Source organism: Equus caballus, chromosome 8, assembly GCF_041296265.1.
Source record: "Equus caballus isolate H_3958 breed thoroughbred chromosome 8, TB-T2T, whole genome shotgun sequence".
In the NCBI taxonomy this organism is placed as follows: Eukaryota; Metazoa; Chordata; class Mammalia; order Perissodactyla; family Equidae; genus Equus; species Equus caballus.
The window spans coordinates 86489627-86503987 of record NC_091691.1 but is presented as its reverse complement, the minus strand read 5'-3'; the positions used below and the strand labels follow the sequence as shown (position 1 = coordinate 86503987).

Genomic DNA, 14361 nt, shown 5'->3' with positions numbered 1-14361 from the left:
ACTTTAATCATTTTCTGAGCTGATGGTGAAATTCAAGTTACACACTTTACTGCATTGGCCTGAAGCACTGATAGGGGCTGCTTATGTGACCTTTGTAGGGTTTGAATGGTCGGTTAATCATTATATTCTTCACGACAGACTTTAAAGTGCGATTAGTCACATGTTTCTGTGGGCTAGGTAAGAGTCTAGCCAACAAATATTTTTCCTGATCTGAAAGACTCATTTAGGCAAAGGAATGTTGACTTCTACCCTGGGGACACCTTTTCATCAGTTAAACCTCTTTTTTTGCTATGAAGTCAGATTAGCTGGTGACCTCACTCCTGAGCTATGACCTCATCAACCATTTCTTCCTTTACTTTGGCTGGGTTTAATGAGATGGCATAGCACTCAAGCCACTCTGTCAAAACAACCAAAATGTCTTCTGTGGGCTTAATATTTTCACTGTTAATGTGGAGAACTGCTGTCGTCTTCTCAGAACAAATGTGTGTATTTGGGGATTTCAGACCCATGCAAATAAATAATGCTCCCTTCCTACAAGTGGTTTAAGATGAATGCATTAATGCTAACTCAATTGCCACCTGCCACCTGTCATCATCAGAACTCATTTTAGCTTCCTCTCAAATACTCACTATTGAAACGAACAAAAGAATTCAAAAGATGTAATCATTTCGTACAATATGCCATTTCATTTCTGCATAAGAAATCACTTCAGTGAGAACTGATAAAGAGGAAAAAGGTGGAGGAGATGATAGAATTTCTGTAACAGAATGGGAGGCTGTGCCTCTTAGGAGTTCTAGCTGTAAAGGCAGGTTGACTGTTAAGTAAAAGCAAGCCAGGTGTGCCTTATTTAGGGTGAAGTGTTTGTTAATAAAGAACAGTGTGCTAGAAGGTGCGTTACCGAATATTAGCAGTTCTCTCTGTCTTTGGACTGATAGAAGCCCAGTCGTGTTTCTCTGATCTCTGTCTAAGGGGAGATGTTCTGGAAGAAGGAACTCTAGCCTAGGAGATGAACTAATGAAAAAGATTGGTGAGACATAGCTATGCTTTTAGGAACCTAGAAGATGGACAAAGGGCATTACCAAAAAAAGCTATTGCCAGAATACTGTGATTGGTAACTACAAAGGGAATAGTCCGTATATTGTGAGACACAAACCTATCTGTAACTTCCCCAAGGAGCGCTAGATTGCGTCAGACGCTGTGGTTCTAGCTTCATTTCCTCTGACTTGCTCACTTCTATGAACTATCCTTCCTCATAGAAAGCGAGGAACAATAATAGTTCTTTTTCCCCCTACCTCACAGGACTACCGTGAGGCTCTGTTGGGATAATGTAGGTGAAAGTGCTCTGTAAATGACTAAAAAGCCAACTGACATTTGCACAGTCATGTAAGGAGAAATTACCTGAGTTATGTGTAAAAATAATGAAGCTGAACCTGAAACATATTTTGTGGGCACTTTTTTGACCGAAATTCTGAAAAGGCTTAACATATATGTATTATGTCACAGATCTCTACATCTGTGATAAGTACCATTGAGTAGAAGATTCTAGCCCAGCCTAATTGTATATAACCAAACACTGTTTTTCCATATGAGGAAACATAATGAAGGACTAGCTATTAGAAAACCCTGTAGATAGAGAAAATTTTTTAGGATTGCATTTATCAAAGATAGAACTCAGTATATATACTAGATTTAACATATTTCCTTTAATGTCTGTGTGTCACGTGTACCTTTTGCCTAAGCATTATTTTCAATTATTTTGATTATTTTCTCTGGCTAATTTATTATCTTGCTTTTGGATTCTGAGAGCTCAGGTGCACGTGTGTGTGTGTAGGGGGGGGGGAATGCTAAGGTTCCCTCTCCCATTTCCACTGTCTACATTTTCTGGAGAGAATAAGATTTGAAGACATTTTGAAGAATTTCAAGTACTGTCCCTTATACTCTCCCATCTCTTACAAACTAAACATGCATTCTTACCAATTAAACCCCTCTATCTTTAACTATAGGTGTGACCTGAAGAGCTAAAGGGAAAAAAAGGCGTTCTTTGGAATCTTCGCAATGAATATTTTGTAGGTGGTTTGGTTGCAAGAGCTTTCATCTCTTTCTCCTACCCTCCCACACGTTAGTGCAAAGCCCTCACATTCTTCTCTTTCACTGATGACATACAAAAGTGGCTTTGGGATGTTTAGGACCAGTGGCGCCCTTGGAAATCCTGTGAAAGCTCTGGTGGTCTGTGTGCCCCTCTCATTCTCCCCCCTACAAACTTGAGGTATCAGAGCCCGCAGTGCCTGTACAGTCTTTCTGTGTGAAATAACTTGATAACTCAGTTGATGGAAAGCACTTTATTCCTGCTTCCTCAGGGAAGAATGCATGAAAAATACTCCCTGCCTAACTTTTTAGAAAGCAAAATCTGGGTTATACAATAGTTATAATTATTCTTTTCACAATTAGAGCTGTTTTTATACAAGTGAAGGGAAAATCAGTTCTATCAGAAATACTAACCAGTTTGTAATTATTATAAATAATATGGTCTCATATTGATTTTTTTTTTTCCCTACAAGATAAGAATAGCAATGATGTGTTTGAAGGGGGGCTAATTTCTGTTGTTCTTATAAAGGAAGAGACTAATATCTGTCTATTTGGATATACAGATCAACTTTGGAAAACCACATATGCCACACGAAGAATACATTAGTGGAAATAGAGTTCTGTGTTAAATGAATCTTTTAAAAGTTTTCCCCCCATCCTGCCTGAAGAAAGCAAACAGCTTGGTAATGAACACAGTAGGAAGAAATTAAAGTTGTACATAAAGTGTGTTCTCAGTGAATTGTTTATTTTGTTACTTAAATTCATGTGATATTTAAAATGTAGGGGGAAGAGATGGTTACTGCTTTCTCCTTGAAATGAACTGGGCTTTTATGGTCTCCCCGTGATTTCTTTCATTACTCCAGTTTTCCTGAGCTTTTTATGGTTAATGGAAGTACTACTCAGTAAAGCTCAAATGACATCTCTATAGAAGCACAAAGTCGGTTGCCTATGCTTGTGACTCCCCCTATGAAGGGGGGTGTGTTTTAATTTTCTGATGTGTCCTCATGCCTTTAGAAAGGTGAATATAGACAGTGGTGTTGCCGTTTTAGGCAGCTAAACTTCTTAAGCTATCACTTTTACTTATAGAAGAAGCCTCAAAAATGTACTTACAAAGAAAAAAGAAACTTTGTGAAGATCTTAGATATCACAGTGAAATATGACAGTGTACCGTGAGGTGCATCAGCATTAAATCGGAACACAGCTCGGTGTCACAACATTCTCTTTTCTCTCAGTCAAGGGTTTCTTTTGAGAAATATGAACAGATGCATTTTACTTAGGAGTAAAAATTCTTCAGTATAGAGTATAGAACCCACAGAGAACAGAGCAGGTGGTTGCGGGTATGAATTGGAGTGAAAAATTCATATGATGATGATATCTCTGAAGACGTACAGTTCACAAACAACAAGATTCTTATTGTGGAATCCCATAAAGAAAATATTTTCAGTTCTTCTATAAACAAACTTTCAACATTTCTGAGTCTGGATGTGTATGTCTGTGCTACTGACCGAAGTCTACCACTGGGGGTCTGTTTTGAAAGGTGTGTAATATGGTTTTGTATGCTGAAAGATGAGACAGTTTTCTGACTTGAATTCTTTTTCATTTACTACAGATGTTCCATCTCAGTTTTCTCCTGGGCAGTCATTAAGTGAGTAGAAGGTCCATACTTCCTTTCTGGCCATCAACTCTGTAGCCTACCCAAAGCCACCCATCTACAGGTGCAATCAACTCAGCAGAGCCAGAAGAGGTTGTCCAGGTACTAGAATTCCTGGATTTGGGTTGTGCTCTCACTTCCACTCTCCTACTCCATACCTCACCTGCCTCATGACACTGTCCCCAACCCCAAGGTTAACATTTCTGAAGTGGGATATATCTTAAAATCAATGCGTACATTTAATATGGTCATATTTCCTTCTTCCACTCCTCAGAGAAGCTGTTAGTAAGTTGATGGTGTGTTTAGAATTGAGGAATTATGGTATTACCTTTTCTTAAAAAAAAATTGAACAGAAGAGAAAAACTAAGAATACTTAATTTCCATGGAGATTTCTTAGAAAAGGTGTTTATCACTCTTGCTTATTCTAATTTTGATTATTTATTTTTCTATGAATTTCTGCTTCTCCAAGTTCCTCAAAAACTGTGGAAATCCTGAGCCTAAAGGTTCATTCTTACAGCGTTCACTCAGCTATTATCAGTCTCTTAATCTTCCTTTTCTCACCACTCGTTCTTTCTGTTCCTCATTTCCTTCTCACAACCAAACTAGTCTATGAGAGGGAGTGCTGTTTTAAGAAGTTCAAAAATGGAACTGTGGGGTGGCGGTGGCTGAGGGGGAGGTATAGGGTGGCCTAACTGAAGAGTTTAGGAACAATATCTGGTTTTATGTAAGGGTAGGGATGTGTGTGTGTGTGTGTGTGTGTGTGTGTCCATGTGTGCAGAAGAGAAGTAAAACAAAAAATGATGGTAGAAAGCTTGAATTATGTAATTAAGAGCTGACTTTGAAGAACCTGATCAATTCCATAATAAAACCTGCTTTGTGTATCCTGTATAGACACTGACCCTCTAGCTATAAATTCTCTAGCTCAGGTCATGAATAAGGGAATTTCCACTTTAGAAATCCTTTTGCTAGCGTTCGTGCCCACTTCCTCTTTTCTTTCCATTCTCATTATAATCAATTTTTCCAGTTGAGGGTGCCCTGTCTTTCTTTCCATATCCTCCAAGAATGGCAAATAGATTCTTACTGATCTTTTCACACATACTTAGTATCTACTAAATGTTTTAATCCTCAAGGAGTGGGGAAGTTTTTGACCTACTTTACCCTTCCTCCAGTTTTCACTTTTAATCAAGCTAATGAAACTGCAGTTCAGTCTGTAGGCAATTTCTTTGACTTACAGTTAGACAAGAATGATCAATTTTGATTTTTCAGCATTGTCTCACATGCTCACTAATTTCTAGTCTTATGTGACATTTATAATTGCATTAAATTTGTGCTTGTTCATTTGGAAAAAGCATGTGTTTTAAATGTAATTCTTTGGCTAAGGTTCTTCTTTGATAAGAAGTTGCAAATAATTGCTACTTGGTATTTTCTCTTATAACTTTACCTTTGTACAGAACTTTAGGCAGGTAGGACAATTCTATAGTCTTCCCTGGACCATAAAGATTAATCCATAGGAAGAAGGGTTTTTGGCAAAAGCAAGTTTGCTATCTAAAATTAAGACAATTTATTAATTCTATAAATACTTGAGCATCCAGTATGTTTAATCAAATATGTTAATATGTTGGTTTGAGGCCAAACAAAATTGAGTTTCAGTTTTAGCCCTACCACTTCTTATCTTGCAATCTTGAGTAAATTAAACTCTTTCAGTCTCAGTTTGCCACATGAAAACTGGAGATAATTATAGACTCTCACCGGGTGATTGTCAGAATTAAGGGAGAAAGTATATCTGAAACTCTTAGCACAGTGTTTGGTGGATGGTTAAAGCCTCGTGCTTGAAAATAGCAGGTGCTTAAATAAATATTAATTCCCTTTCCCTCCTTCAAGGAGTTTAGGGTTTAGTGGGGGCGATGCTACCGTTAATACTAGTAGTAGAAGTAGTAGCAGGAGTAGGCGTGGGCATGATACCATTACTGGCAGTGGTGACAATAGTGTTGTTAGTAGCAGCAGGAGTAACAGAAGCAATCACAGCAGAAGTAGTAACATGGAGTGTTTACTCTATGCCAGGCTGTGTTAAATATTTTACATTTACTTTGTCATTTAATCTTTACAAGAATGCCACGAAAAGGTTTTCTTTTCCCATTTTACAAAGAAACAAAGAATAATAGTGTGCAGGAGTTAGCTCCTACTGGCTGTCACGAGAGCCGATTTGCACATCTCTTCCCAGCTCCTTGAACTCAGCCATGGTGTGAGTATTTCACCACAGCTCTTGCAAATGCGACATATCATGAAAGCAGATGAACTGGGATTCTTCCTCAGGAGCCACTCTGCAGCATGTGCTTCCTAGACGACTGACTATAACACGGATCTATTTGTGATAAGGGCCACAAGAAAACAAACTGCTAGGCCAGGTTGGAAGAGGGAGAAATGACTTCTATCAGGGAGGAAAAGGTTAAGGTAGTATATGAACTAGACCTTGAAAGGTAGAGAGGATGGCATTCCAAGTGAAAGAAAATGTAAGCGCAAAGGTGCAGATACAGGATGCAAAGGGCCTCTCTGGGAGAAGAATAATTTAATCTGCTTGGAGAATGGGCTCCATTTGGGAAAGTAATGAGAGATGAGGCAGGAAGTACAGGCAAAAAACAGTAGCGAGGAGCTTTAAATATTGCTGGACTGAAGTGACTGGAATATATTTAGTTGTTCACGGTGAGCAGTTAAAGGTTTTTGAGCATGCAAACGTAGCCAGTCAAATCTCTGTGTAGTAGTGTTGCTGGAGGGGAGTGAAGAGGAGGTGGGGGATCAGTTGAGAGTCCAGGGAAAATTAGTAAGGAGAACTTCAACTGGGGAGCCTGGGGGCTGAAAAGATGATTGGCCCCATGTCTGAACTCTTGAGGAGGCAGAGTCTCCAACACTTGCATACTGAATAGATATGGAGGATGGTGGGCGCGGGAAAAAATGAAAACAATGACAAGGAACTTCTGTGCTTAGGTTATGGCAGAAAGCTGGAGGAGGCATTAGTTAGAGGCAAGGTAATAAATTTGGTTTTAGACTTAGGGATAAAAAATTCATCCTTCTATGCCTGATTATTTAAAGAGGCAAGAACTTTCCTTCTCTTTTTAGTCCAAAGCTTCAAAGTAGCTTTGGGCATAAAGAATGTGAGCTCTTTCCTCTCTCTTAGAACAATTCTTGCGGAGCACACACACTGCATTGGAGCTGGCAGACGCTTGCTGACCTGGGGCTGACTTGGTGAAACTGATCTGGAACTTCAACTCAGGCAGGGAGCTTTTGACCTGTTTTGAGTTCTCAGGTATTATTCCTTTTACAGAATCCCCACTCTCTTATTGGAGTCGTGGGTATTTTATCTTTCTTTCTTCTAATGTGTAAGGAATATAAGAAGGCAACTGGATAATCTGTTCAAGAAAAAGGAAAGACAAAACAAAAATCTCATTGATATTTATTATTTCTTCTGTTAAAGGAAAAGAGAAACTTGTCTTCCAATACATGCTTTCAAAAAAAAAATCTCTGTTTTGGAGAATGGCACATAATTTGGAATCAGGACATCTTGGTTTAAGACCATTTCCAGCTCTGCCACTCAATGTGTAACACTTGGCATTTGCTTAATCTTTTTGAGTCTCAAATATGATGATAACAATCTTCTTTAAAGGTTTATCACAGATTATCATGACCTAATATTATAGATTAAGTTCTGTTAAAAAAATTATTTTTACTTCTTTGTGTTTCCCTTTTCATCTATCTTCTCAAAGCACTGTGTGCGTTTCCTGTCATGGCTCTTCATTATTCAGGATTGTATACGTGTCTCTCCCTTCTCCATATTGTAAGCTCCCTGAAGACATAGCTCCTGTCTTTTCTCCACATATCCTTGATAACTAGTGCAGAATTTGGCACATGATAGGTGCTTAGTAAATATTACCTGAGTGCTGATGTATTTTTAAGCTGTAAAAAGTATTTAACAGTTTGATATTATCCTTTCTGCTTTTCAGGCTTTTAATTTGAGTTAATTAATATTTTTAATGCTGATTTTAATATCTGTTCTTACCAGCAATGTATTAAGAGGCATGGATAATCAGTATAAAGGCAACAAAAGTCAAGAAAACAGTGAGTTTTTACAGATGATATTTTTGTTCTTGGACAACAAATATAATAAACTGTTACATATCAGATGTACTCTAGACCTTGGCATCACTTATTCTAACATAAAGTTGAAAAATCCTTTGTAGAGATGCTTGGAAACCTTATGAGGGAATTGGGATGTGAAAAATTACAGTGACTTAAAATTATGTGATATTTTTTATTGTTTAGTTAAAGGCATGTGACCATGAAGTTATCTCTGGTGGTTTAGCTTCTTACCTCCTTAATTCGGGGAAGGGGGCTGATGTGAGAAGATCTTTTTCTCTAATTCTTTTCCAGGTCGACTCGCACCTGTTCCTTTGACAATCCCCTCTTTCTTGCACCTAGATCCTCTTTATTAGTCCAGTCCTCACCATATGACTATATTTACATTTCCTTTTAAAATGTTTTTATTAGTCTCTGATTGGATCATTGAATATATACTTATGTTAGTATTTTTCTTTTGGGGAGTTCCACCATGTAAACAAGGGATATAAAAAAAAAAGAAATTCCCAAATGGCCCAAGACAACTTGGTCCCAAACTAGGTCTTTCTAAGCAAAGTGGAGCCATCATGGGTCCCAGAAGTGACTGGCATTCATGGGGAGTGAGAACTGTTCTGAATTCAGGATCTTCTCAGTCATTTCAGGCTCATCAATCCAATCGAGGCTTCCTGGCATCAAGGTCACCAAATAGCCTGAGGCCTAGATCAAGAGGCACAGATGTCTCATGCAGTGAGGAAAGGGGGATCTGATCCACTGATCCTCCATCATTTGATTTCCTACTGAATCATTTTGGCACTAATTCCTGTTTTCTGGCTAGCTATTGACATGAAATAAATCACCTCAAAATGTAGTAGCTTAAAACAGCAATCATTTTATTAGTTTTTATGGTTTCTGTGGGTCAGGAATTTGGATGTGTCTTGGCTGAGTGGTTCTGGTGTGGGCTTTCTCAGGCATCTGCAGTCAGATGGTGGCTAGGCTGAGACAGCAGAGGTCTGGTGCAGCTGGAGGCTGGGACATCTCTGTCTCTTCACACAGTCTCATTTAGTACCTTTATGTGTGATTTCCATGCAGACTAATTTGGGCTTCCTCACAGCATGGTGGCTTCCAGAAGGGCAGTTGGAATGTGTACATGGTCAGGGTAAATGTGAGCGCTCCTATTCTCAAAGTAGAAGCTGCATGATCTTTTATGACCTAGCCTCAGACTCCTCTCAGCTTCACTTCTGCTGCATTCTGTTGATTATGAGCCACTCAAAAATCTGCACTCACAAGGGGAAGAGAATTAGACTCCACCTCTTGACAGGGGAGTGGCAAGGCTCCAGAAGAGCCTGGGGGATGAGAGATATTACTGTTACCATCTTTAGAAAATACACTTTGCCACGCCTGGAATATCAACCAAGCCATCCAGGGCCACTGAGTTCAGTGGGGAAGAACTTTTGTAATCTCAGAATAGAAAGGCAAGTTTTTGTGTTTAGAAGGTCATGGAAATAGCTATTCTTTGGTTTTAAAAAACATATAGAAGAAGTTCTGTCTGAATGGCCAATTTCTATTTATGTTGTGACGGAGACGGGTGTATCTAAGGGAAGGAGTTCTGTGTAAGCTGTACATATAAAGCTTTTGATTATGCCTACTCAGCCATAACAAATTAAGAAATATGGCTCTGACTGTTCAGTACTGAGTGACTAGAGAATTATCATCAATGGATCACTTTCAACTTTAGTGCAATGACAAGTGGTATTTTATAGGAGTAAGTTTTGTGTCAAGTGTTTAATATTCATTCATAATTTTAAGGATATCTAAAGTCATGATTACTAAGCATTTGGATTTTTCCAAAGTGGAACAAATTGAAGTGATGGTGGTAAAGGACATGGCTTGGCTTTAGACACAAGGCTCTTTGGAGAAGCTTTAAAATATGAACAGAGCAATAATGAATAAAATAAAATCTAGTAACATCTGGAGATGAGAACTCAGTGAACAAATAAGATTGGTGGGTCATAGTGGATATCATTTCCTCCCAGTTTGACTTCTAATTTTTTCTTTGTTGGGTCTCTGCTTACTTTAGCCGGGCAATGAATGGCTCTTCTAGCCATCCGAGTAGAAATCCAGAAGATTCCTCCCCCCCCGCCCCCATAAACTTCATACCTTCACCCCTGCTGCAACCTAACTGGTGTCCCTGTTCTAATCTGTTATCAGCCAGAGGGATCTTATCAGGTCACTCACCTGCTAAAAGTTCTCTAATGGCTTCTCATTTCTTAGCTGATAAAACCTAAATTCCTTGACAAGGCACTTAAGGACCTACATGATCTGGCTCCTACCTTTCATTCTAGCGCCATCTCCTGTCCCTTCTCCCCTCACATTTTTTGGTTCATCTAAATAAACTAAAGACCCTATATTTTAACACCTTCATTCTTTTGTTCAATCACGAATACCTTTTCTAGGCCCTTTGCTTGGCAATCTCTCTTCCAGGAAGCATTTATTGATCACCAGGCCTATCTTCTGTGCCCTCATGCCACTCTGTCCATTCCGCCAGCACAGCCCACATGGTCTGCTTTCCCCACTAGCCTGTGAATTCTCTGAGGGCGGTGACTCTCAACTCTGTATCTTCAGAATTAGCACAGTGTTGGCACCAAGCAGGAATTTAATAGAACTTGGAATAGAATTAAATTAAATAGAAATTGAACAATGATTCAGCAATACAGCATTTAATTTCAAAGAGAATCATGGCACCTGTATGGTAATAGTTACAGAGTAGGGTCCTGAGGAACCACCAGGCAAGACTGGGATTCTTTGTCAGTTTCTGAGAGCTACAACCCCAAGGGGGTTGGAGTTGAGGATGGAACTTGGAGCAGGTACAGAGGAGTCCACATGGGCCTAAAGATGAAACCTACAGTGTCCAAAGAAAAGGAATCTTAAAGGCTAGTGGAGAAAAAGTCAAGGTGTAGTTTAATGAAGACATCCAAATTTTTTAAATTCGTTTTCACCAAGGATGGACATCTCCTAGGAATCAGGAGCAAGGAACATAGCCATAATCAGTAGCAGAAGAGATTTAAAGAAAGACATATTTCCTGACAGTGAAGCTTATAAACTGGAACAGGTTGCTTATGGAGATTAAGAAATCTCTTGCCCTTTCTTGGGCAGGGGGAGAAGGATGGGCAGCAGACTGCAGGGGAGGAAGTGTCCCACTGACTTAAGTGTAGATCTGCCAAAGATGGGGGATGGAACCAAAAGGCCGTAAGGTCTTTTACAAATCCTATAAAACAACGATATTTTCAAAAGCTTACTTTTCATCACAGTAAGCATTTACAACATTTCACTCATTTTTGCCTAGGGAATATGACTTTACAAGCACACAGTGAAAAGAATTAGTGATCCCTCCAAAGTGCATCAGTTGATAATGATGCTTAATTCTAGCCATCTCTACTTTTACTTGCTGTAAGGTATCGGTAAAACAAACAAACAAACAAAACACATTCTTTTAATGACCTGCTGATTGACCTCAGGTAACACTTGTGGCAAGATAGGATTGTTAGCTCTGCTGTCTGGAAAAACTGTATTCCTCCTCTGCTTTTATGCCAGCACTTTTCCCCTTTCTGATATTTAAATACCATATAGCAGTGCCACAAAGATGTTCAAATGTTACCAGTGGAAACTGCATTAGCAGTTAAAATTCATGTATATTTCTTTTCTATCTTGGTAAAGGAGTTGGGTTTCTTTGGAATGGAAAATGCTGTTATATGTCATTTGCAAAATTTATTATTTCTTTCTCCTATAATCCCTTTCATCTTTCCTCTACAGTAAAGAATGGTTAAAAGAAATCCATATAAACTCTACAAGTTTTTATTCTTGTACTGTAAGGCTAAGCATAGTATAACAGGACCCAATCCACATACTCTAATCCATATTAAGGAAAAAGATTTTGTAAATGTTTCTCTTCAAAGTACTAACAGTAAATGTAGTTTAAAGAGAGAGGCTACAAAGAAAGCCTTATTAATGGGAAATACATTCTGATAAATCAAACTGATTCCAATCTTAATAGCCAATTTAAATAATGGAATTGGTTAATAGCATCAAATTAGGATTAAAGAAAGGGATAAAAATCTATTTCCACAAGTTGTTCCAAAACAAGACATTCACTGGCTGATGCCATATTATATCAATCTGATTATACTGTACATAATAAAGCCTGCCCTACGATGAAACCCTGCTAGGAGACGTGTTTAATAAGATGCCTTTGATATTATTTGAGTGAAAGCTACTTTGGACTCTAAAGAATCAAAGAGAAAAATCTTTAGCTCCTGCAGTCAGTCTTAATCCACAGTGAATGCCAGTGCTGTATGTACACCCCATCCTAATCTACTCCCAAATACAAGCATGAGCTAACTAGTTGGGATTTCAGATTTGTCCTTTCAGAAGCCATGAACAGAAATTTGTTTTGCTTAATAACCATGTTCCACACCGACTGTTCATTTCTAGGCTTATCACAAATCAAGTCAAGATAAAGATTTTCTGTTGGCAGGAATTTTAGTGGACACTGGTGACTACAATTAACAGCCACCAAATAATAATTTAAAATTACTATTTTAGATGGCTTTGTTTGGCTCCAGCAGGAACTAAATCAACACATTCCTTTCCCAAGACAGTCTTTCTATGTCACTGACCAATTTTAAACCAAATTTTGTGAAGGTATGTCATAGAAATAACAGACGACATAAAAAGTTTTATAACTTACTTTTCTCCTTCTTCCACGGAGTGCACTATTTTTGCATTTTCCTGAGCTTGTCACTTTAGTTGCGGAGTTCACTTCATGCTGCCAGCTCCCACTGTATGTCAGAACAACTTAAAGTGGTCCTCCCTTTGCCAGTTTGAAATTGGTCCTTAAATTATAATCAGCTCTAAAGGAGGCTGTTGGATGTAGGGAATTTAGTCCCGTAACTTTGAGGGGAGAATGCTGCACCCAGTTAAAGCTTTCCTTCCCCCTCTGCTAGTGCCATGGGTGAGAACACATCTCTTGGGGGAGATAAGATCCAGCCAGCCACCAAGTTGCTGATGCAACCTAAAGCTACTTGGGAAGCAAGTGAGAACAAAAGGCATCACTTATGTTAGGTGATTAGCGGCAAATGATGTATGGGGGTGGGAGGGAGCCTGGCGTATACAAGGAAGGCGGGCTGGCAGTTGCCCTTGTCTAGAGGGGGGAAGGACAAAGAATGCTGTCCCTGAACATTTGAGGCCCTGGGGGATTTCTTAACAGAATCAAACGGCAAAGGACTGTTAGCAGCCTTGTACAGTAAGAGCTAAAGTTCTTTGGACATGTTGGCCTCACAGACAGCTGAGAATATCTAGTGGCAAATACCTATCAACTACTATGTATTTCAGAAACGAAAGATACATAATGGGAAGGCTAACAAATTGCATGTCTTTTCCACTTACCGCTGCTTAGTAAGTAAATGCAGCATCTCAGTTTCCAGTAAGTAAATGTAGTATCTCAGCTGAGCTGCTCTTTCACATTATTGTTAATTAAATAATACTCCCTAAGAAATCTGTCATTACTGGCAGCTGGCAATGGGTTTGTTGAGTTTGCCTGAGGCTGTTAATGCTCCAACAAACGGGCTCTTAATTGCCATAAGAGGTAATTTCACTGGGGATTGTAGTTCACTTTTCCCAATGATTTTATAGTATGTTTTATATCTTAAACTTCCTTTTTGTTTTTATGTCTGGAGTTCCATAAGGCCAGAGGGATCATTCTCTAATGATTCATCCATTGAATTAGCCATTCTCCATAATGGAAAAAATGCATGTTGTTATTGAATCTGTAATTTTTCCCTCTATTTCCATTATGACTAAAGAAAAGCAACTAATAAAAGACTTTAAAATTAGCTTAATTTTCCCCTGTTCATTTCATTACTTTCCTTTGAAATAAGTGAATTTTACTGGGATAAATGATTTCTGGTATGTCATAGATGTAACTCTGACATTACTTCTTGTCAACTGTTTTCCTAGTAGACAGGAGTGTTGGGTGAGTAGAACAATTATGAGTAGATATGGTTGAAAGGGGGAAAGATGAGGGCATTTAGCCCCAGAGAAGAACATGTGCCATGGCCTAGAATTTAAAGCGACCTTATCTTCAAACGTTTTCCTTTTGTTCATGAGCAGAGAATAAGGACAAATATTCAGAAAAAGTTACCTTTTTTTCCAGTGCTATAAAAGCTTCCATATGCCATTTCAAAAAGAAGTGCTATTTCAGCCTTTTCTTAAATGACCTCTTTTTCATTATAATGTAATATATTTTTTCACCTTTTGACTGGTACTTTGGTTTTTTTTAAATAAAGTTACATACTTGTTTCAGAGGAATTACACTTCAGAATGCATCTCAGTGGCATTTCATCCTAACAGTTTCGTTTGGTTGAATTAATGTGCAGCTGTACCCTAGTGAAGGAAAGAGAGAGGCAGAGACAGAGAGAAGATAGGAGAGGCTTATTTAATCCAACCTCCAAGCATAACTTTCT

General features: G+C 38.6%; 1 protein-coding gene and 1 long non-coding RNA gene across 4 annotated transcripts in view; one reads left to right on the top strand and one right to left on the bottom strand.

Annotated features, from left to right (window-relative positions):
- Window positions 1-14361, bottom strand: part of CDH20 (cadherin 20) — a 199427-nt gene that overhangs the window by 57487 nt on the left and 127579 nt on the right. Inside the window, exons 2-3 of one of the 3 annotated variants that reach the window (XM_070221120.1) lie at window positions 14193-14281; window positions 12588-12678 (exon numbers count right to left, since the gene is read on the bottom strand). The exons of 1 other annotated variant lie outside the window; for it this stretch is intronic. The gene's annotated coding sequence lies outside the window, so the exon portion shown is untranslated. The remainder of the gene's footprint in view (window positions 1-12587; window positions 12679-14192; window positions 14282-14361) is intronic. One more of the 3 variants, XM_070221119.1, reaches the window with a different exon arrangement.
- LOC102149289 (uncharacterized) overlaps window positions 1-14361 on the top strand; it is an 86375-nt gene that overhangs the window by 56383 nt on the left and 15631 nt on the right. The gene's annotated exons all lie outside the window — the stretch shown is intronic.